The 24,363-nt window shown below is 44.7% G+C and overlaps 1 protein-coding gene across 6 annotated transcripts in view; it reads left to right on the top strand.

Moving 5' to 3' along the window:
* TSPAN5 (tetraspanin 5) overlaps positions 1 to 24,363 on the top strand; it is a 335,779-nt gene that overhangs the window by 186,179 nt on the left and 125,237 nt on the right. Inside the window, exon 1 of one of the 6 annotated variants that reach the window (XM_086406691.1) lies at positions 11,142 to 12,379. The exons of the other annotated variants lie outside the window; for them this stretch is intronic. The gene's annotated coding sequence lies outside the window, so the exon portion shown is untranslated. Of the gene's footprint in view, positions 1 to 11,141; positions 12,380 to 24,363 lie in introns of those variants that run through there. 6 annotated transcript variants of the gene reach the window in all.

Below are 24,363 nucleotides of genomic sequence, written 5' to 3'. Positions count from 1 at the left end.
TTTCTTTTCCCTCTGAAACTCCTTCCTACTTTAGAGCCTTTGCACAGAGAGCACACGGAAACTAGGCTGCAAAAGTGTTAGTCCCTCAGTCGTGTCCAACTCTTTGCGACCCCATGGACTGTAGCCCATCAGGCTCCTCCGTCCATGGGATTCTCCAGGTAAGAATACTGGAGTGTGTAGCCATTTGCTTCTCCAGGGGATCTTCCAGGCCCAGAGATCAAACGCAGGTCCCTGCACTGCAGGCAGATTCTTTACCATCTGAGCCACCAGGGAAGCCCAAATCTGTTAACCTTGGAATATTCTGTCACAACACCCAGGACTTTTCCTTCTAAGCACCCATTATAATCAAGTGAGATCATGATTATTTATTGGGGTGATGATGTGGTTGTGCTCTGCACTGGTCAGTCAGCTTCGAGAGGGTGGGGGTTACCCAATAAATGTGACTCCGATGGTAATCTCAGCATACCAGGGTTGCATGTGCTCAACGGGTCTTGGTTTTCTGCAGCGCTTTTGTTTATACCTGTAGTCCCCATGTAATGATTAACAGTGTCCCCTTTGACTTGGAAAATTATTCATTTTGGATGACAGGCTACATAGTGATCCTACCGAAAGCCCCAGGATGTTAATCACTCTGGTCAAGGGTTCCCCTGTCGGGCGTCTAGAGCGGGGGACCCTCACCCAGGGTTGGGGAGGGAGAGGCTGTCATTGGGTTCTGATTCCGTCCCAAGGTAATTTACACTCTTGAAACCCTGGCAGCATACACAGATGTGCATGTTTTTAACGTTTGGAAGAGTTGAGAACATTCCCTCTGCACCTGGGGTTTTAGAGTGTGACAGTGGAGGCGTTGAGGCTGTTTAAAAAAAAAAAAGGAAATGGAAAATAAACACAGGGTAGCGGCAGGTAGGTGCTTCCTGCATCAGAGGCTGACAAGCTTTTGATCAGAAAGGGTTGAGGATGCTAACGGCATCTTTTGGGGCCAGCCAGCAAGGTCCTTGCCATCCTCAGACTCGGGCAAGCTGGTCTCCAGTGGGCAGTGTGTCTGGGAGTGCCTGGTGGGAAGCACAGAGCTCATCCGTGCTCCAACTTCCCCACCCATCTGTAGACTCAGACAAGGTGATGCGGACAGTGCCAGGCGATCTTGTTGAATTAAAAAAATACAAAAACCTGAGAGGCAGCATGAGGAAGGCCCGGGTTAGTGAGGTCTGCTATGGCCCAGGCCCCTGGAGACGCAGTTTCTTTGTGTCTGACTTAGAGCTGCCGTGTGCCCGCCTCAGGGAAGACTCTGAAGATTAGAGCAGGAACATGCTCCGCGAGACACTTTCCAATTGCTGGGTCCCATTAGGGGACATGGGCTTTTGTGGCACTAGCCTGAAGATAGTTTTTATCAGATCCCATCGCCTGAGGTCTCACAACAGTGACAGTGGCAGGAGCCCCTCTTAGACCTGGCTTCTCTGCACAGCAGCCCAGCCAGACGTTGGAGAGGTGGTTTCCTTCGTGCTGTCCCCGCAGGGCCGGGGAGCCCCCAGAAGACCCTCGGGCCCAGGCAGGCAGAGGTGCCAGAGAAGCAGACAGACAGCAGAACCACAGATGAGACAGTGTGGGTGCATGCTCAGTTATATCCGACTCTTTGTGATCCCATGGACCATAGCCCACCAGGCTCCTCTGTCCATGGGATTCTCCAAGCAAGGACACTGGAGTGCGTTGCCATGCCCTCCTGCAGGGGATCTTCCCGACCCAGGGATCGGACCCACGTCTCTTATGTCTCCTCCATTGGCAGGTGGGTTCTTTCTTTATTTTTTAATTGAAAGATTAATTGCTTTACAGAAATTGTTGTTTTCTGTCAAACTTGAACATGAATCAGCCATAGGTATTATCACTGAACCACCTTGGAAGCCCTGATGAGAGCATAGGTGGGGTCATCTCGAGGATGTCCACTCGACCGGCTGGAAGCTGGGGCAGGAAGTGCGTGTTAAGGCCCCAAGCTTCTGGGATGTGCAGGTGGACCTCGAGTCCTGATGGGTTCCACGAAGCTGAATGCAGCCTACCTTGCTCTTCTGCTGTCTTTCAGTCTGAAGGTTGTGTGCAGAGCAGGGGTCTCTGTTTGCTTCAGGTCAGCTCAGGCCTCAGTATCAGCAGGTAGATGCGGGGCCTCGCGGAGACTTTGCCACTTGAGTGATTCAGCAAAGCCCTTACAAGGTTTCTCTGTTAGTTAACCATCTACAACAGGCGGAGTTTGGATTGGCTGAAAAGAAAGGTGAAATGAGGTAATCGGAATTCTGTAATTTTTTTTTTTTTTTAAGTCCTGGCATCTTGTGTTCTCTGCCTACCAGAAATATTCCAGCAGAACCGTGATAATGCCTTTCATGTGCTAAGCCTTCCAGATGGCAGTTGCTCAGCCAGGGAGCGAAAGAGGGAGTGGTGTGTTGGAGATTTATGAGTAAGTTAATGCCCTTCCTCGCATGACCCAGTGAACTCTTGCTCGCTCTCTGTATGAGCATCCCAAAGTGCTCAGGCCTTCAGGGCCTTTAAAAACCACCACCCCTCATTTTAACAGGCGGGTTCACATTCCGGCTAAAAGGAGTGTGTCATTAGAGAGCTTAAGGTGCTTTCTCAGACAGCTTTCTGGAATCTGGGTAGACTGAGTTCCTTGAGGACAGAGGCCCTCCCTTCTCTGGGGAGCACCCGTGTGCCAGGGAGCATGGCGTTGGAATCCGTGGGCTCCACCTTAGTGCCTCACTGTTCGTGGGGTCCTGCCCCTGGCTGAGGCATCCTCCCCTTACTCTCTCACTCCAGGGGTGTTCACTGAGCCTGCAGGCCTACGGCTGCAGTACAAGATGGACTGGAGTTCTCGGCCTAGTGGAGGAAAGACATAAATACACATCACGGGAAGCGGTGTGTAAGCCCGAGGAAGGCGTGGTGGTCAGGCAGTGCTTCTCAGGAGGCTGTGTCACTGTGCGTTTTGAGGAGGATTAGGGATTTGCTGAGAAGGCAGTGGCACCCCACTCCAGTACTCTTGCCTGGAGAATCCCAGGGAAGGGGGAGCCTGGTGGGCTGCAGTCCATGGGGTCTCGAAGAGTCAGACATGACTGAGAGACTTCACTTTCACTTTTCACCTTCATGCATTGGAGAAGGAAATGGCAACCCACTCCAGTGTTCTTGCCTGGAGAATCCCTAGGACGAGGGAGCCTGGTGGGCTGCCGTCTATGGGGTCGCACAGAGTCGGACACAACTGAAGTGATTTAGCAGCAGCAGCAGGGATTTGCTGAGCAGAACAATTGTAGTATATGTGCTGTCATGGCAAATAGATGGAAAACAATGGAAACAGTGACAGACTTTATTTTCTTGGGCTCCAAAATCACTGAATATTGTGACTGCAGCCATGAAATTAAAATTTGCTTCTTGGAAGAAAAGCTATGACAAACCTAGACAGCATATTAAAAAGCAGAGACATTACTTTGCTGACAAAGGTCTGTCTAGTCAAAGCTATGGTTTTTCCAGTGGTCATGTATGGATGTGAGAGTTGGTCTATAAAGAAAGCTGAGCACCGAAGAATTGATGCTTTTGAACTGTGGTGTTAGAGAAGACTCTTGAGAGTCCTTTGGACAGCGAGTAGATCAACTCGGTCAGTCCTAAAGGAAATCAGTCTTGAATATTCATTGGAAGGACTGATGCTGAAGCTCCAATACTTTGGCCACCTGATGCGAAGAACTGACTCAATGGAAAAGACCCTAATGTTGGGAAAGATTGAAGGCAGGGGAGACGGGGACAGCAGAGGATTAGATGGTTGGATGGCATCACCGACTCGACGGACATGAGTTTGAGTAAGTTCCAGGAGCTGGTGATGGACAGGGAGGCCTGACGTGCTGCAGTCCATGGGGTTGCAAAGAGTCAGACATGACTGAGCCACTGAACTGAGGAGAATACTTTCAGTTTTTTTTTTTTTTCCCCAAAACAACAAACAGCCCTCACCACCCGCCCCAGCTTGCTAGGATGCAGCATGTATAATGCATGTTACACTTGGGTGTGTGCCGCATGGTAGACAGACATGGCTGCAGTGATGATGCCCTGAAGACCTCCTCCTTGCTCTGGATCCTGTTCTTGTTCACTTTGAGGACACTTGCAATGTCCCCTGGGTGCCCCTCTCTGTGAAGCCTTACAGTAGATACTTGGAGATTATGCTTAGAGGTTGTTGTTTAGTTGTTAAGTCGTGTCTGACTCTCTTGTGACCCCATGGACTGTAGCCTGCCAGACTCCTCTGTCTATGGATTTCCCAGGCAAGAAGACTAGAGTGGGTTGCTGTTTCCTTCTCCAGGGTATCTTCCTGACCCAGGGATTGAACCTGGGTCTCCTGTTCAATCCTGCAGGCAGATTCTTTACCAATGAATCATCAGAGAAGCCCACTCAGAGGTTTATCTCTGTTAGTTTTGTTCCCCCAACTAGATTTTAGATTCAGGGCAGAGACCACCTTGTCAACATGAGCACAAATACATCAATGCATACACAGATTGTTGAGGCAATGCTAATTGAGTATTTTCGTATGTCATTATTACCTGGCTCTGTAAGTATGACAAGGCAGTTTGGCACTGACTCTTAAATATAAGCATATTAGATTTTTTTTTTTAAAGAAATTACAAATTTTTGATCGGCCGCATATCTCCAGTTTGTTCATTTGTGGTCATCTGTTTAATTTGTTCATTCACTTACAAGGCTCTACCTTTGTATAATACTTGTCTTTTCCTGCATTGAGGGTTTTTATTTTATCTTTTTAATGCTGTGTTTTTACTGTGCTGGGGGTTTTATTCTTCAAATTTGATAATTGTTTTGATAAATCTCTATCTCTTGGATACTGACTTAGAGCGAATTCTTTTCTACCAAGTACTTTTTAGAGTGGTTGACCATAAACCATTTGAGAAATCACTGCTTTTATTAATGACTTTTGAGATTTAACTTAAGTTGGTAATAATGGAATGTCCTTTGAGTAGAAAACTACGTAAAACAGTGTTTCACTGTGCAAACCAGGGCAGAGATGAGTTTCTGATAAGAGAATATAACTTATCAGTAATTTAGCTTATTGTATCAAGTAATGTAATGCCGGGCCGTAGTGATTGTTTCTTTTTAATTTTTATATGATGTTTATGATGTGGTAAGCACTGTTCCCAAGTGTTCCTTGTATATTAACTTACTTAATCTTCCTAGTGACCCCATGAGGTGTCTTTGAGTTCTTTACATTGTACTGGTGAGAACACTGGGGACAGAAAGTGTGTGACTTGCCTGTAGGCATGGTCGTGTGCCCATGGACAATTACTCTGGGACTAAAGATATTCTGATCACGTGTAGAATACAACTGGAAAATTGGGAAATATTTGGAAAGAAGTTAAAATATTCATTCTTTTGACAATTTAGGGCAGTTGACGTTTGTTAAATTGTTTCCATTACAGTATGTATGTATGATTTTTTTTCCTTTTTATTTTCTAAAGTGTACTAAGATATAATTGTGGTGGTTAGTTTTCGAACTCATGTAGAGGGCTTCTAAAACAAACAGCTTCGCATTTTGATGAGCTGAGAGACTTTCAAAGGATTCCTGTTCCCACAGCAAAATGGTTTCAAATGATAAACTTTGCCTCTGACAGCGAGGCTTGTGACAATGTCTTTGGAAGAATGTGAATGTAGTTTATTCTGCATAATGTTATTAACGTGTGCGTTCTCTCTGAAGTCTAATTAGTGCAGAATTTATTACATAAGACATGGTTCAGTTTTGCTATCCTTGCAAGTTGGGTGTTTTGTCGTCAGTGTTCTGGAGTTTTTCAAAGCTCTGGGGTTGCATGTTCTTCCACTTTGAGGGACCAGGCAAAGGGCAAGCCACTGAGGGTCAGAGGTGGAGTGCGGTGAAGGGTCAGCCACCCTTCTGCCCAGTGTCTGTGGTGGGGGGTGGTGGCGGGGCTGCTTGCCTGCAGCTGATGGTTGCCCAGAGAACATGAGCCTGGGTTGCCAGATCTAACCAGTTCCCAGGAACAGTTAGAATTTCACGTTTTTAAAATGAGCAGTTTCTCAACTTCACTGCTTTGGAATAAAACTTAAAACCATCTGATCTCAGAGAGCAAGCTGGATCCCACATCCAGAGGATGGCAGGAAATTGGAAGGTGCTCTCCACCTCTCCTTAGACCCCTACTGTGGCATTGAACTTCTGCTTTCTCTTGCCTGTTGATGTTTGTACTGTACATAGCTGCATCCCTGAGAAGTTGTATGTAAGCTAATTTCATTTCTTTCCTGTATTTTAAAATAGCCTTTTCCCTTATTATGGAAGATCAGGGAACTTCTGGTGAGTTTTTTTGTGTGATATATTTCTTTTGTATGTTTGTACTAATGTTTTGTTTTAACTGGAGAACACTGGTAGTTTTCACATAGTGCTTGAGATGAGGTCATTAGTTAGGCACCCTTTGGGTCACTCAGAGGGTCTTATGGCTGTGGTGTTCGTCCTAATACTATTTGACCTGTCAGTGGAGCTGTAGATGTTTGGAAGAGAGTTCAGTCCTTAATACTGGTTTCTAAATTCTACTCATGTTGCCTGTAACTTCCAGTTTCAAAAAAAAGACTATGTCAATCTGTTTCTTGATACCCTAGTGCATTTCCACCCCCCCCACTCTTGTTTTATATTTAATCATTCTCTTTGGCTCACAACAATCCAGTCCAAAGATTGACTTTTGCTCTTTCCATCCCCATCATTATTTTTATGTGAGAAGTATGTTTTGAGTTACAGCAATTCATGGAGATCAAGCCTCTACTCTGTAGGGAGAAGAGAGATGTCATTTACTACAGAGTTTATACAGATGAATGTCCTGCCGCATGCTGGGTTTCCACTGTGATCCACGCGGTTTATTTGTGTTACACTTAAAGAAAAAGGACCATATTTGGCCTGACTCTAAACCAAGATGCTATGGGCCCAAAGTTTTTCTTGGAGGAATGGGGGAGCAAGGGGAATAGAAATATTTGGAAGAAATTGCCCTTTTTCCTCCTATTTTATTCATTAGGCATTTAATCCACAGATTATTTAATGCATTACATTCACTCATTCACTTGTGTTTTCTTTGCCTCCCCCTCCCCCCACCCCACACCTTCTTTCTCCTTTTGAAACAATTTAGAACTTAAGGGAAGTTGCAAGAATACTAAAAAAGAACTGCTATATATATATATACCTTTGCTGATGGACTCCAGGTTTCTTTAGTTTTCCCAATAATGTCCTTAGAGCAAAAAGATCCAGTTCAGAATAGCCTACAACATGCAGCTACTACGTCTTTCTAGTCTGCATCAATCTGGAATAGTTCTTAATTCTTTCCATGTTTTTCGTGACACTGTTTTTGAAGATTGAAGGCCAGTTGCCAGAGAGTGTCCTTCCTTTTCTTAGAGGGTGTTCTCTGTTCTTACTTCAAGATCCAGCTTGCGTTACTTTCTCTGAGAGGAGCTGGGCTGTTCCCATGAGGAACTGGTTGTCTCTCCTCTGGTTTCCTACAGCACTCCGTTAATATCTTTATTTGAGCATTTATGATACTCATTCATTCATTCATCTATCCAGTGAGTACTTTTAACTTCTGTGTGCCAAGTGGGATGCATTTAGGATCAAAAGAGATTGGAAAAAAAGAAAAATGCCTGCTCTGAGGCTTACATTTGCAGACACTAAGAAAGATACAGTAAGTAAATTGATAAGGAGACTTCCCTAGTGGTCTGGTGGCTAAGACTCTGCACTCCCAATGAAGTGGGCATGGGTTCAACCCCTGGCTGGGGAACTAGATCCCACATACAGCCAAGAGTTCTCATGCCTCAACTGAAGATCCCACATGTTGCAGCTAAGACCGAAACAGCTAAATAAATAAATAAATATTAAATAAACAAACTAGTAAGTATTTCAGATACTGATAAGTGCTAAGAGAGTAAAATTAGGAAATAGTGTGCGTGGGGGGAGTGGGTAGGTGGCGTGCTTCTTGATAGGATGGCTGGGTGATACTGGAGCAGAAGTGACGTGATCTGACTTATGCTTTAAAATGGAACCCTCTGTTGCATGGAGGGGCTTCCCAGGTGGCCCCCCTGGGAAGAACCCACCTGCCAATGCAGGAGACGTAAGAGATGTGGGTTTGATCCCTGGGTTGGGTAATTCCCCTGCAGAAGGGAATGGCAGCCCATTCCAGTACTCTTGCCTGGAGAATCCCATGGGCAGAGGAACCTGGCAGGCTACAGTCCATCCTTAACGTCACAAAGAGTTGGGCACGACCGAAGTGACTGAGCATGCAGGCATACACATTTACACAGAGAAGAGCAGGTGTGTAGGGATGAGGAGAAGGGTAGAACCAGGGAGGCCAATTAAGGGGCTGCGATAAGCTCTTTGCATGGTTGTCTGAATCCTGTCTAACTTCAGGATACCTAAGACTTGCATGCACTGTTTGAGTGATGCGGAGTTCTTCACCAGGAGTGAAATTCGTTAGCCTTCGCCTGTGTCAGCAGTCGCCTCAGGTGCTTTTCATGTGGATGGTCCTTGAACCACAGGTTGATAAATAGAGTAACAAGTGATTTTGGAATGAGTGAATAATTGGTTTATGGAATATCCTTTAGAGACACTTGGATATGAAGTGTTTCCACTCTTATTGACTCATTTCTTATAAACATTACACAAAAAATTATTCGTGGTAGTATGAATTTCCTCTTGAAACTTATCTAGTAGGTAAGGATCTAACTAGGCAAAGCTATTTTTTTTTTAAAGATGAGATGTGTGTTTTATGAAATAAATGTACAATTCTGACATGCTATTTTCCTGCCTCCAAATACAGGGTTTCAGAAGGAATGAATAAATTGTGCTAATAGGATTCATTCACAAAAAAAGTATTAAATGTATTCACGAGGAAATTGGATTCAGGGAGTAGTAGGTTGGATGAAGCCATTAAAGATATGAATGAGTATTTTAGAGCTGGAGAGAACCAGATCTGGCTTGGCATTTTACTGTACTGGAGGTTCACAGGACATGTGTCAGAAAGAGCCCTGGAAACAGAGTTGAGTGTAAAGCATTAAGGGATTTCTGTTTCTTCTCCTTGGTGAAGTATGTTCAGTCTTGCGTGGGTAATCCCAGGTTCACCGTGAAAACAAGTTGTGCCTTGTTTAACTGTCTAGTGTTGTGGTCAAGAGCACAGACTTTGGAGCCAAACTAGCTTTGAATCCTCTGAACTCTCACTGTGACTCCAGGCAACTCCCAGACCTCAGTTTCCTCATTTGTTGTTCAGTGACTAAGGCATGTCCCTCTATTTCTTTACAACCGCTGGGACTGTAGCCCGCCAGGCTCCTCTGTCCATGGGATTTCCCAGGCAAGAAGACTGGAGTGGGCTGCCATTCCCTTCTCTTGGGGAGCTTCCTGGACCAGGGAGCGAACCCCTGTGTCTTCTGCATCGGCGGGCAGATCTTTATCTCTGAGCCGCCTGGGAGGCCCTAGTCTCCTCACAAGCTCACTGTGGGCATTACTGTCAATCCTCACAAGGTGTGGAGAACAAGGTTGGGCATATTGTACTCTTCAATGATAACTAACGTTTCTCTTCCAGCCTCTATTACTGGTATTACTAATATTGTATTTCAGTGCTTTCAAATCATATTTTGCCTTCTAGCATACTACAGATTTTCAGTTGTTGTTTTAGGATGAGTGTGGTTATTGTGGCCAAAAGTACATTCTTGCATGCCTCTGTGTATACGAGGAATTTAAAGGCTTCTGTGCAGTGTTTGTCCTTTGTATTTATGACCAACACTTTTCTGGAAGTAGGTTACCGTCACTCTTGTAACATTGCTTTCCCCCCGCCATGAGAGAGCACACATACCTGCTTCTGGGACGTGTGGGGAGAATTAACGCCTGAGCTCATGTTTGTGGCTCTACTCCGTTAAATGCTAATTAACATTACTTACTGCTCTTTTATAATCTAAGTGCCACCATCAAGCTGATTCTCTGAACCAGGGGCATTGCGAGGACTCTTCTTATGTACTGTGGGAGATGGTACTTTAGAACACACTGGCTGTTTTATTACTTCCACATCTAAAACAGAATGAAAATCACTTCCTATATCTAAAATTTTTCTACCTCCCCAACAACAACAACAAAATCATGTAACCACTTCTCGTAGAACTTTTAGTAATAAAATGTTACTTGGTAAATAAGTATTAAGTGTTTGTCTTCTGGAAGATCACTGCCTTTCAATTTTGACTTTATTTTTTGTCGTCATTGTGCTGTGGTTACGTCTGTACTTAGCAGTAACATTCTGAGAAGTTCCACAATAGGTTTTTGAAGGCCTAGTATGGTAGAGGCAGTTGTAGTATTCTGGTTTAAAATTAAAAAAAAAAAAGGTTTGAATTTCAATTTCTGTGTCACCAGAGGCAAGATTTGGAGTTTCTACACTTCCAGACCTTTGTCTGTAAAACAGGGATAATAATACCTTTGGAATAACATATGTCAAATACCAGGCACAAACACCAGTGCATGTGGCTAACTGGCTAATATTCATAGTGATTTTATTACTTTTCCCAGTGTGATTCAGTTGTCTAATGTAACTGGAACCAGTTTCCTAGTTTTCTTGTAAAGCAGAAGATATGTTTTAGGTTCTAATGTCCATTGGATTTCTGCCAGCCATGGACTTATAAATAGCTAATTTCCAGGCTTACTCTGGAAGCACACCTCTTCGTATCAATTGGTAATATTGAATCTGAAAGGGATATGAATATAGAGTGAATAAGGGAATTGTGTGTTTTGTTCAGATAAAGTAATTCAGTGTAGTGTGATTTTACATTCCCCGATTTTGTATCAGTGTGGCAGGTCACCAGAGGACTAGGCTATCCAAGCATAGGTCTGTACCCAGATGTATCCCAAGAGGGTCGCAGACTCGGTTCCTCTCTCTCCACTTGAGACATCGTTTAACCCCAAGAGATCTTTGTTCACCTAGTTAGAGTTAAAATTCAGTTCCTTGTAATGTAGGCCTGAAAGGTTTGGCTACACCCTCAAGTGATACGTAAAGCTTTATAATCTCTGATGTGACTTTTGCGGTCTTCCCTGTAGCTCAAGTGGAAAGAGTTTGCCTGCAATGCAGGAGACCAGGGTCCGATCCCTGGGTTGGGAAGATCCTCTGGAGAAGGAAATGGCAATCCACTCCAGCATTCTTGCCTGGAGAACCCCCTGGACAGAGGAGACTGACGGGCTACAGTCCATGGGGTCGCAAACAGTCGGACACGACTGAGCAACTAACACTACTACTATGGCTTTTGAGGAACAAAGTATTCTAAACTGTAATTTTAAAATGGGACAGATGTTATTACAGGTTTATTCTTAGGATTCTCATCTTTTGATTTGCCTCTGTAATTAAATACCTACTTCTTGGCTGGGAGGGTGGGTAGAGCAAGAATTTTTCTTCCGCTTGAATCGCTGAGGATTTCTTACTTTGAAGTCGTGCGCAGCTGTCCTCCCTGGCTTTCAGACGCTTTGATGAGACAATAGGAACTTGTTAAGTACATAACCAGATTCTTTCCATGCGGCTCCCTCATGGGAGGTCTATTTTAAATTAGGTTTGATATCCAGACTGAAAAGCATTTATTCACCAGTTCTGATAAAAGGTCGAGCAGTTTAACCTCTCACAACATTAAGACTGAGGGAACTAAAGCAGTGCCTCTCTATTACACGCCACCTCCCCTCCCCGCTGAAAAAGGAGGGGGGGGGGCGGTAGAGGAAAAAGGAAAAATGTAGGAAGAACTAAAATGGTGCTTATCTGATTCTTAAAGTAGAAGAACTTAGACTCTTTTCAGATCTTCTGTTTCTTATTACAGTTTTCTCTCTCTCTTTCTGTTGTCTTTTTTTGTTTCTTTAATTGTTTGTCTCCTTTCTGTTTTTAATCTATGAGTTTTACAGTTTTGTTAGATCCGGTTTATCATGCTCCTTTTCACAGACTCGGTTTTCCTTTCTCCCACCATTCATTTGGAGCTCCTAAAAGATAGGACCTAGCCTGTCTTTTCCTGCATTCTGTATTTTCTCTTGAGAATCTCCTCCATGCTTCAGGCTGCTGAGTCTCAGAATTTTAAGTCCAAGCTGACTGGCCTCTTGTCTAAGACGCTCCTAGCTGACGTTTCCACTTGAATGTTTGAAAAGGCAGGTCAGAGCCAGGAGTCCCAAACGAACTCAGACTCTTTCACAAAAGTTGATTGCTATTTGTTTCAAAGCACACGTCTGATGTTTACCCCATTTGCTTAAAACTTTCCAGGCAACCCCAAGACATCATTGGTGGGAATGGAAATGGGGTAGCCACTGTGGAAGACACTTGGTTCCTCAAAGAGTTAAACAACGAATTGCCGCAGGACTCCGCAGATCCACTCCTAGGTATATTCACTAGAGAATCAAACACTGGTGTTCATATAAGATATGACTGGGAATGTTCACCAGCACTGCTACACGTAATACCCCAAAAATGGAAACAATTGAAATACCATCAACTAATGAATGGATAAATAGAATACACACAATGGAATATTATTCTGCTGTATAGAGGAGTGTAGGCTACAGCATGGATGAACCTTGAAAACGTTATGTAGCGTGAAAGAAGCAAGACACACAAGGCCACTTAATGTATGATACCATTTATGTGAAACGTCCAGAAGACGCAAATCCATAGCGACAGAGAGGAAAGGATTAATGGTTGCCTTTAATAGGGAGAGAAGGAGAAGGAAATGGCAACCCAATCCAGTGTTCTTGCCTGGAGAATCCCAGGGACGGAGGAGCCTGGTTGGCCACAGTCCATGGGGTTGCAAAGAGTCAGACGCTACTGACCCTCTAACAGTTACTTACTTAACTGATTATATCTACTGTGACCTTCTTTGGAAGTAAGGTCACATTTTCTGGTCCTGGTTTTGACTTCATATGAATTTTGGGAAGACCAGAATTCAACCATAAAAGTGAGTTTTATGTGAATTTTTGCCTCAATTATAAAAAAATAAAACCCCTAAAAACAACCCTCCAGGAACTTCTCACTGCTGACAAGTAAGAGACCACAGCCCTGAACGTGCTCTGCCCTTGCCTTCCTCGTCAGCCCTTTGCTCCTTTTTCCCTCTGTGCTCCGGCCAGCTGGCTTTCCCCGCTGTGCCAGGCATGCTCCCTCTGACCGCAGGGCCTGTGCTGCAACCTACTTTTATTCCTTTTGGGCCATCCCCTTGCTTTGTGTTTGTTGGAAGCCTTTTCACCCTTCAGATCTCAGCTCTGATGTTCCTTGTGTGTGTAGGACTCGCTGGTATAAGGCAGGCTGTTTTACTACAGACACTACCTCTTATCACTGGGTAACAAAGCGCTCCAAAACTTCCTAGTGTTGAACAACCATTTTGTTATGCTCTTTGATCCTGTGGGCCGGAACCTCAGACACACTGAAGACGGCTTGTCTGTCCTCTGTGGTGTCTGGAGCCTCAGCTAGGAGATTTGAGCCTCGGGCCCTAGACTTATCTGAGCGCATCTCCCCTCTTGTGTCTGGGCCCTTGACTGGCGTGACTCAAAGACCAGGCTTGGCTGGGACTGTTGACCAGAGCTCCTCTCCAGGCTTTCTTCACGTGGCTTAGACCTCCTCATGCAGGGAGTCCTTGGGGGTAGTCAGACTTCTTACACAGCACTTCAGGGCTCCAAGACTGACTATTCTAGGAAATAAAAAGGAGCAGGAAGCAACGTGACTTTTGTGACCTCGCTTTGCAAGTTACCTAGCATCGTTTCCACCCGACTGTAGCAATGGAAGCTGTCGGCGCCTACCCAGATTCACAACAAGCGGACACAGGCCTCACCTCTCAATGGGAGGAGGGTCAGAATCTGCAGCCGTGTGTAAAGCCTGCCACGGTGCGCACCGATCTGTGTTCCTTCACAGTGCTGCTTTGCAAATCACTCCTTTGTGTCCTTATTTGATTCATTTCTGCCTTTCCAACTAGGCAATCAGCTTATTTTGCTCACCCTAATATTCCCAACATCGAACACAACAGATGGCACATCATAGGTGCTTGGTAAGACTCTGAAATAAAAGTTGACTGTGAAAAATTGAAAAAGGTAGCAGGAGAAGACATTTGCTTAGATCATAAACATCACAGGCATTCGTGGCTGATCCGAGCACGGTCACCTAAGTAAGGGTGCCCTGTGGCCTGTAGCTTTATGTTCCATCCTTTTGATCTTAGCTGTGGAGCAGTAAATCTGCGGCTGCCTTGTGACTGTCGATATTGCGTGAGGTGCCTGAGAGTTGCTACCCAGGAGAAAGTCATACTGATGTCTGCAGTAAAACATGGCAACAGTAGTCTAAGTGAAGCCAAATGTTTGCTGAATGAATCCCCCCAAAGAGAATAAACAGCATTAAAAATTTAAGGTTTAAATAGGCTAATATTAATAGGGTTTTTGGTGTGTGTTCACAGATTTCTGTGCTTGTTAGGTGAAGAAGGGGAGGTTAATAAGGGATACAGTTTTTTTTTTTTTTTTTAAACCCACTGCCTATCAGAGCTGTGTGGTACTGATCATGTTTATTTAACATTCTCTGCAGAATTTAGAATGAGAGTCTCCCTCTCATCTCCTTGGCTCCTCATTTCTTTTAAAAATGTCAAGCCCGAGACAGATGCACACGTAACTTTGCCAGGCACACGGTTCCCTTGTCCCCCCAGCTTCTGCACAGCTGCTTGACATCTGTGCTACAAACTCGGTAGATGAGTGCCAGTTTCCCTTCCTTGCCTGTGAAACAAAGATTCAGGGAAGTCATTTACACAGAAGCCCATAAAATGCAGAGGGATACAGTTTGATAAATTAAAGTGCAGTTTTACTTTTTGCTCCCACACACCTAAGCTCCCAAGCCTGAGTGGGGTAATATTAAGAACACTGGCTTTGGAGTTACATGGACCCAGCTTTGACCCTTGACCCTGATGCTTTTTATTGATGTGACTTTAGACAAGATAGTTGCCCTCCAGATGCATCCTTCACTTTAAAACTGCTGCTGAGTCACTTCAGTCGTGTCCCACTCTGAGACCCCATAGACGGCAGCCCACCAGGCTCCCCTGTCCTTGGGATTCTCCAGGCAAGAACACTGGAGTGGGTTGCCATTTCCTTCTCTAATGCATGAAAGTGAAAAGGGAAAGTGAAGCCGCTCAGTCGTGTCCGACTCTTAGCGACCCCATGGACTGCAGCCTACCAGGCTCCTCCGTCTATGGGATTTTCTAGGCAAAAGTACTGGAGTGGGGTGCCATCGCCTTCTGCGACTTTAAAACTGAGGAGATAATAACAGAGCTGTTTAGAAGAATCCAGTGAGACTGTACTTAGAATCCTAGGGCAGTCTGGCACACAGTGAATGCTCAACCAGTGTTAGTTAGTTTATGACTATTATTATACAAACGGAGCTGCTTGGGGTTTACTTGGAATTTAAATGTAATGGTGTTGGAATGGCTTTCAAAGAATGTTCCATCTTCTGGTTTTGCTCTTAATTGGAAAGTCAGTTTATGCAGTTTTTAGGTCTGAGATATTTGTGTGTTATTCGTGTGATTGTTTCTACCTTGTCTTTAATACTTAAACAACTTTTGCTTTGAGAAGTGACTGTTAAACATAAACTGAAACAGAGAAATGGTTTAAAATTCTAGGACTTTTAACAAACAGAATGTGTTTTTCTGGCATCTACTGTGGTTAATGCTGCCGGACAGAATACATGGAAGGGTTTGGTTCAGGATGTCTGATGTAAAACCGGTGGCCCCCTCGCTTCTGGGCAAGGTCACCCGTGAGAAGGCCTCATCCTTGGCTCAGAAGGCTGTGGCTAATCCCCACTTGTGTAACCAGGGATAGTGGCAGATGCCACGGTGTGTTTTGAAGTGAAGTTGGAGGAGGGAGGGCTTTGTAACAGATGGTTTCTTGATATCTGGGGCCTGTCCAGCTCTAAGCTTTGAGAACGATGGGCTGGACCCCGAACATGTGCATGTAGTCCTGACTGCCAGAACAGGAAGTGAGGGCCTAGGGTGGTGTGTTCGGGGCAGCTGCTGCCACTCAGCTGGTCGGCTGGCCCTGCAGCACTGGCTTCCCGAGGTTTGGTGAGGCCATTGTGTGTGGTGCAGTACCAAGCCATGAGGTGGGAAACCCAGCCTGGAATCCGAGACGGTCGTAACCACTTGGGAGCTGTTGGCCTGTTTTGGAAGGAGTGTCAGCTACTGTGCCCCGTGGTTCTTGTGCCGCCTTTGGTGCGGATGGAGATGTGTGAGCGTGGGAGCCGAAGATACGTGTGTCCTGCATCCATCTGCCTGGTGTCCCGGCTTCTGTGGAACAGTAAGCGCTGCTTTGTGGGAGGGCTTGGCTGTCCTCTTTGACATTAGTCTCCAGAGACTAGGAGCTTATCCCAGACTCTTCTAGCATCCTTTGATACCTTTTTGGAATGATTAGATCATTCTTGGCTGGGTCCTAGTGTTTGGCCTGCCACTCACTGTCTGGGTGTCCTTGGACAAATTACTTTCTCTCTCTGTGTCTAACTTTATCTATATAATGAAGAAGCTGGGCTAGGTATGAGATGACCTTTAATGTTCAACTCTGATTAAACCATTTTATGTATATATTCATATATCTTGGTATTTGCTTCTTTGACTACTGGGCTTCACAAATTTGCTTTGGTACAAAGTGAGACATGCACTCTTTCTTTGCATTTTAATTCTTCCCTAAAGACTCAGGTGGTACTTCCCCATATCTAGTATATGGTGTAAAATTTCAGAGGTGTATTTTTGCAATGGCAGTAGAGGCTGTCTGGTCAACTCTGTCATGTTGAGAGAGTCTGAGACCCAGAAAGGTTTTACTACTTGAGACTGTGCCTCTGGAGCCCACAAGGACCAAGGCTGTACTTGGTTCACCTTGACATCTCCAGGGTCTCTTGGGCATCACATCCAGATGATTTCTCTATCAGTGCTTGTCAGAATGCCCTTAGGTAAAGATGATTCAAATAAATTCTCACCTGATTCATTAGGTTCTAAAATGTCAAGTCACACATGTTCCAAAGTACTGTTTTTAGAGCCAGTGCCAGGAGCCTTGGGTTTCTTCTTCTGCGTGGTCTAGGTAAACATGGGCTGATTCTCAGGAGTTGGGCTCAAGCCCTGGAAATACTCTTCATGAGAGATCACTTCTTTCCCCTTCCTCCTCTGCTATCACTTTTTTCTCTGGGGTTTTAATTTGTATGAGGGGTGCAGAGGTACAGTTCGGAGGAGTGATGCAGATTCTGTGGAATATGCAAGAGAAGCAAGAGCTAAGTGGGTTGGGTTAATAAGGAACCAAGAAACCATTGTGAAGGAAAAATGCAGCCAGAAAAGCCTTGCAAATCTACCTAGTGTGTGGATCTAGTTCTTGTGTGAAGCTCTGGGAAATTGGAAACATTCTCTAGAGATGGCATGCTGCTGCTGCTGCTGCCGCTAAGTCGCTTCAGTCATATCTGACTCTGTGCGACCCCATGGACGGCAGCCCACCAGGCTCCCCCGTCCCTGGGATTCTCCAGGCAAGAACACTGGAGTGGGTTGCCATTTCCTTCTCCAATGCATGAAAGTGAAAAGTGAAAGTGAAGTCGCTCAGTTGTGTCCGACTCTTCGTGACCCCATGGACTGCAGCCCACCAGGCTCCTCTATCCATGGGATTTTCCAGGCAAGAGTGCTGGAGTGGGGTGCCATTGAGACTGCATACACATTGTCTAAAGTGAGTTTCAGGGTCTTTGTCTTGCTTCCTCTTGACTGTCATTGTTTTTACTTTCCTTGCTGCAGGCATCCAGTGCTCTGTATGCCATCTCCTAGGACTCTGCTGCCAGCCAGATTTGGCCATTTCTGCTTTAATTCCACCACTTCTTCCTAATTGAAGTGGACACATTTACCTTTTTTCAAGGATGCAGATAGTTCTAAGTATAACATTTCTTCCAAGTATAAATTTCAGTAAACAGTAATAGAAAAAAAAAAAAAAAGGTTGATAAAAGGTTTGTAATTATGCTACGCAATAGCAGATTAATTACTTGAGTATGTTCTCTCGATTTATAATGTATAGTCTAAATGTGGCTAAGTTTTAAGTTATGTCAAGAAATTAACTTTGAGCCATCATGTGATAGCTGAGAAATAACTTTGGGAAGAAAGATAAAACAAGAGATGGCTTCTGCTTTCCGATGGCACTCACTTTCTGGAATCATGTCTCTAAGCTCCTCTGGTTTCCTTGAGGATCTTCCAGTCTCCTCCCATTATCTCCCTTCAGTCTCCATTGACTTTAATCCTCTTTTGGCCTTCTTGATTCAGTATCTAAAAGATTTAGCACTAAGTCTTGGCTGTCTTCTCTGCATACCCCACCCTCCACCCCAGATCATCCCAGACACTCCTGGACTTTAAACACCAGCTGCATGCTGCTGCTGCTGCTAGTGGCTCCCAAACTTACATTATTTTCTTCCTTCTAAGACATTAACTTGTTGTTGTTCAAGTAACTCTTGAAATTCTTTCTCAGGTACTTGAGAGGAGCTCCTTCTCTTGAGATGTGTTTTAACTCTTCCAGGGGATGCGTGTGGGTGAAGCCCTCCGTAATAGTAGGTTTGAGGTACCCATGTGGTGGCGGTTTAGTTGCTCAGTCGTGTCCGACTCTTTGCAACCCCAGAGGACCCCAGGCTCTACAGTTCATGAGATTTTCCAGGCAAGAATACTAGAGTGGGTTGCCATTTCCTTCTCCATATTCTAAGGTATTAACTTTAAAAAAACATGTCTGAAATTCCCGGGAGTCCAAGAATCAATGTGTATTTAATGTGGTGTTTTTATTTTCCCTAAAAGCACTGTTAGGAAATCTCTGAGAATCCAGAAACAGCAAGAGTTAAGCACTTGGGCTTTCTTAGTGAAGAGAGAAGCTGGGGGACGGAGCAAAATGATTAGAAGGAAAGGGCAAGAAAACCATGAAGGCGGGGATGATGAAGTGAGGTGGAAAGAGCACTGTGTTCTCTGGCTTGTGTACATTTTGTCCAGGGACACTGTCTCAAGGGTTTTCAGAGAATTATGGCTTTGGCTCTCTTGGTCCCAAGGCCATGGGTTATGTGTGACAAAGGAGATGGGATTCTTGGGCCTGTCTGAGGATACAGATGGTGTCCCAGGCCTCACAGGTACTGGGCTGACAGGTTTGTTTTAGATCCACGGCAGCATTGGGATTGTCAGGAGTTCATGATCCCACTTCCTCCTTGAAACCTGCTAAGATGACTTATCGTGGGTCTAGCTAATCACCAGCATCTCCATGTCAGTAGAACTTTGACTTCGGTACTTTGTTCTCTATTGCTGGTCAGCAAGGCCTCTGTGTGTGTGTGGTTAGGGAGGATGGTGGAGGTGGTTAGCTGCAAGGCCATTTAATTCAGGCCTTGCCTTCATAAAGGGCCTCAAATTTATCCCTTTAATGTTCCTTCAACTGGAACTTATACATTCAGTTGCAGAGAAAAACTGGCAAGATTGAAAGAAGATAGCATTCATCATCCAAATTTAGATTTGTTTCTCATTAACAGACATTCTGCCTGTAGCGCCCTATGAATTAATATGTTTTATAAATCTTGTAACTGTCTTATGAAGAGCATAATTAGTCAGAAGTGTTTGGGTGTTAGAAATGTTAATTTATTCAATGTAGGCATTAAAATGTCTTGCCATCTCTTTATTTTTAACATAACTGGGAGCGTGAAGGGTTGAGAGTGGCTCCATTCTCTTGACTCTGAGAGGCCCTGCTGAACTGTCTTCCCCATTGGTTGTCCAGAGTCTCACTCTCGCTTCTGGTCCAATCAGCTGGGAGCGGGGCTGTCACCTGATATAGAGAACTTTGCCTCCTGGGTACCAGTCTGGGACCTTTTACCTCAAAAAGTGCTGTGGGTGTGACAGGCTCATGACTGAGCTGAAGATGAGGAACCTGGCAGTCTGACTTACAAGATTGAAGAATAAAGCCCTCAGCAGAACTCTGGTTTGGGCTTGAGATTCCTAAAGTTTTAGGCAGCTCAGTTCATTTCTCTGCATCTCCTTTTATAAACTACAGATGAATGACACCAAATGACTTTTTGAAAACTGAAGACTGTAGAACTCATTTTTGCTTTGAGATATCAAGCCAGTGCTAAAATACTTCATTAAAAATGAAGTAATTGTTCAGGCAGTTGGCAGTTGTTTTGGTAAAATTTCAGAGATCTATGGGAAAAACAGTTCCAGAAATAAAAAGGGGATAAAGAGATGCAAGGGGCCATTTAGTCGGCTAGATGAAGGCTGGAAGTGATAATTGGTTGTGCTTAGGGAGGGATGAAATTGGAATGTGATGTAAAAAATGCAGCTTGAGTCATTGTTGGTGGGAACTCTGAAATGAAAAACTGGTATTCAGTAGTAATAGCGACCATGCATTTTGCATTCATGAATCAGCCTCCCTATCCCTACCCCCATTTCTCTGTATCAAACTGTAATGATTTATGTTGTAACCATCACCAAGAAATACCTTAGGAAGTGCTGGATTGCATCAGTTCAGTTCAGGCACACAGTCATGTCTGACTCTTTGTGACCCCATGGACTGCAGCACGCCAGGCTTCCCGGTCCATCACCAACTCCCAGAGATTACTCAAATTCATGTCCATCAAGTTGGTGATGCCATCCAACCATCTCATCCTCTGTTGGCCCCTTCTCCTGCCTTCAGTCTTTCTAGCATCAGGGTCTTTTCCAGTGAGTCAGTTCTTTGCATTAGGTGGCCAAAGTTGGAGCTTCAGCTTCAGTCCTTCCAATGAATATTCAGGACTGATTTCCTTTAGGATGGACTGGTTGGATCTCCTTGCAGTGCAAAGGACTCTCAAGAGTCTTCTCCAACACCACAGTTCAAAAGCATCAATTCTTTGGTGCTCAGCGTTCTTTATAGTCCAACTCAGTCACCGTTTATGCTGTTGTTACACCAAAGGTTTGATGTCTGCAGTAGGGACTAGAACTAGAAAACTTTATGGGGAAAGATTGGCATGTTCATAGACATTCAGGTAAGCAGCCTGGGACCTTGTTACATTATGAGAGAAGGGATTTTGGACCTTGCATGCACCTTTGCATGACTAGGGAGCACAGGATTATTTAGGGACAAAATGGTTGTAACTACTCAACTAGCCAGTATATGTGGATTCTTGTTCATTCACAAAAATAACTTTTCTGTATGCTTGTGGAAATTGTAATATCCTGGATAGGTTTTATTACAATCATTTGTGGTGCAGTCAGCATATCTGGAAATAGTATAAGAGAGTAGAGCATAGACTACTGCTATGTCTGTAAGCCTGCTGCTTTCTGGGCAGATTGTGCTTATCAGAATTGTTACATTACTGTAAGTTTTTCTTCACACTTCTTTCATATAGAGCAATTGGCGTGGTATTTCAGTGTATTATTTTGCCAGGAAAATGTCAGGTTAGTACTCCTCTCAATAGGGCATTGTGCATCTCAGTCACCTGTGGAATTTAAAAAGGGGCTCAGCCCTGAGCTGTTGGACTCAGTCTCTAGTCCTGGGCCCACCACTGTCCTTTTCATTCTGATGTTTCTTCCGGCCTCCATTCCTTCTGTAAATACATATTGAGCTGTTGACTGTCTCTGAGATGGGTATAAAATGGCAAACAAAACCAAAGTGATTCTTAACTTCTTGGTGTTTACGTCTGCAAGGGAGTAGGGAATAAATAAATAAATAGTGCAGGAAACGAATTTCTCCATTTCTGTGGACAGAGCAACAAAACCCAGGGGGGCAATGAAAGAAAAGGACAGGAAGGACAGTGTAGATGGGAGGGAAAGACTGAGGAAGTGATACTGCAGCTGACCCAGGGATGGAAGAAGAGGAGTAACCCTGGGGTGGGAGGTGCTGAAACGCCCTGAAGTGGGAGGAGGCTCAGGGAGTCGGAAGGGCTGAGCTGGAGGCCTGGGAGGGAGAGGAGGGGCGGAAGGGGGGAGTGTGTTTCTAGAGGATATGGCTGCTCTGTGTCTATTCTGCATTCCCTTGGCCTTGGGATTTCAAGATGACTTGCTTGAACGTCCCTTTAAAGGCAGAGGGGTCCTTGCCAGTGATAGCGGTGTCGCTGTTTAGGTCTGCTAAAACAAATCCCAGGTGTCTGTTGGCTTTGTTTGGGGAGTTGTTAATGAATTTCACTTGAGAACATTACAAGAACTGAAAGATTAAGCAAAAGAATGTAACTGAAGAACGCATCATTGTTCTTGCAAATCCTCTGATACTTGGCTGTAGTCTCCTAGCCTTTTCATTCAGGGTTCACTCTGCTTGGAGTACTGGGCTCTAAGCCTTCACCTCCAACCTGTCTTTTTGTAATGTTTGCAGCTTTCTTTTTTTTTCCCCCTAGCACATGGAAGGGAGATGGGAAAAAGAGTTCACTTAGCTGCTCTTCTTTGAAATGAAATATACCTCCATTTCCAGTGAAGGAATTCTGGTGGATTTAGTGACAGGTAGTGGGTTCTTTGGACAGGATTGGGATCCCCAGGAAACATTAGGTACAAGTACATTGTTGATAATAATGCTGTGCATGTGTGCATGCTCAGTTGTGTCTGACTCTTTGCGACCCTGTGGACTGCAGCCCACCAGGCTCCTCTGTCCATGGGATTCTCCAGGCAAGAGTACTGGCTGGAGTAGGTTGCGATTTCCTCTTCCAGGGAATCTTCCTGACCCAGGGATTGAACCCTTATCTCCTGTGACTCCCGCATTGGCAGGCAGTTCTTTACCACTGAGCCACCTGCGAAGCCCAGTGATGCCATAGGCACTTAAAATTTGGGACAGCGGCCTGTGTACAGCTGCAGGGTGTTTTTTTGGCACAAGAGCCACGTGGCCAAGGGCTGAATCCCCTGAAATGTAGCCCACTCCCCGCCACCAAGGCTGTGGCGTTGGATCAGCCTGGAGGAAAGGGTTGTTGTTTTGCAAATTTGTCATGAAAGCAACTGAGCAAGCCAAGCCTATTTCTAAAATGTCCCAGCCATAAGGGCTGGCAGTGACCCTGCCTGGGAGAAACGTCAGGACTCTGCCTTCCCGCCCAGGGATGCGCTGCCCTGACCTGGTGGCTAAACCATGTTTAGTCCTCATTACATCACACTGGGTTGCCTCACTTTTCTCTTTTGGTGTGTCAGCCGGTTTTAATGGACATAATTGTGCAGTTAGTGCATACAAATCACATTTGTAAGTATGCAGTGTATTTTAAAATATTTTCATCACCATGCTGAATTCTCATTTTAGCTTGTCCAGAATAATAATAGTGTGGCATAACTCAAACCTAATTTCTTTCTGGGGCAGTACTTTCCACAAGTGTGTGGGACCTGAATTACTTACAATTCATTATAGTTATAATTCATTCAGACACTGCTTTTTAACTTTCCAAAGCATTTGTACATTACTATTGCATTTGATTCTTCTTATTGATAAGATTGAGCAGGTACTTTTATCCTCAGTTTATAAAGGAGGAAACGGTGGATTGGGAGATGTTAAGGGGCCTGTGCTGCATGCGTGGTAAATGTCTTCATTTGTGCCCGACTCTTTGCGACCCTGTGGACGGCAGCCTGCCAGGCTCCTCTGTCCACAGGATTCTCCAGGCAAGAATACTGGAGTGGGTTGCCATGCCTTCCTCCAGGGGATCTTCATGACCCAGGGATTGAACTGAGGTCTCTTATGTCTTTTGCATTGGCGGGTTCTTTACCACTAGCGCCACTTGGGAATCCCCAAGTAGATTAAAGCTTGGAATTAGGGCCGAAAGAGGAGTTCCCTGCTTCCTTCTGGATGCAGTCATGAGGTGGATTAGTCTCTTTTTGTCATGCATGTACCTCCAAGTGCAGTGGTCCTCAGATCATAGTCCAGAGGGGAGCAGTAAGGACTGGAGGGGTGGCTCTGCCTTCTTCACCCCGACCCACGTAGCTCTGCTTGCCCGCATGTTTCAGCTGGTGGTTCAGGTGGCTGTGTCTTTAAGAAAGAGACCCTGTAGTGAAAAATAAGTATCATACGATATTGCTCATAGGTGGAATCTTAAAAAAGCCTACAGATGAGCTTATCTACAGAGTAGAAATAGAGTTACAGATGTAGGAAATAAACGGGAAAGGGGGAGGGATAAACTGGGAGATTGGGATTGATGCATACACACTACTATATGTAAAGTAGGTAACTAACAAAGACTATTATATAGTACAGGGAATTCTACTCAACACTCTGTAATGGCCTATAGGGAAAAGAATCTAAAAAGAATATATGTATAACAGGTTCACTTTGCTATACGCCTGAAGCTAACGTGCATGCGTGCTCAGTCGTATGCAACTCTCTGCAACCCCATGAACTGTAGCCCACCAGGCTCCTCTGTCCATAGGATCTTCCCAGGCAAGAAT

Source organism: Bos grunniens, chromosome 6 (genome assembly GCF_055505025.1).
Source record: "Bos grunniens cultivar Pamir isolate PY7600 chromosome 6, Bosgru_T2T1.0, whole genome shotgun sequence".
Classification (NCBI taxonomy): Eukaryota; Metazoa; Chordata; class Mammalia; order Artiodactyla; family Bovidae; genus Bos; species Bos grunniens.
The sequence above is the reverse complement of the archived record's forward strand: the minus strand, read 5'-3'. Positions and strand labels throughout refer to the sequence as shown.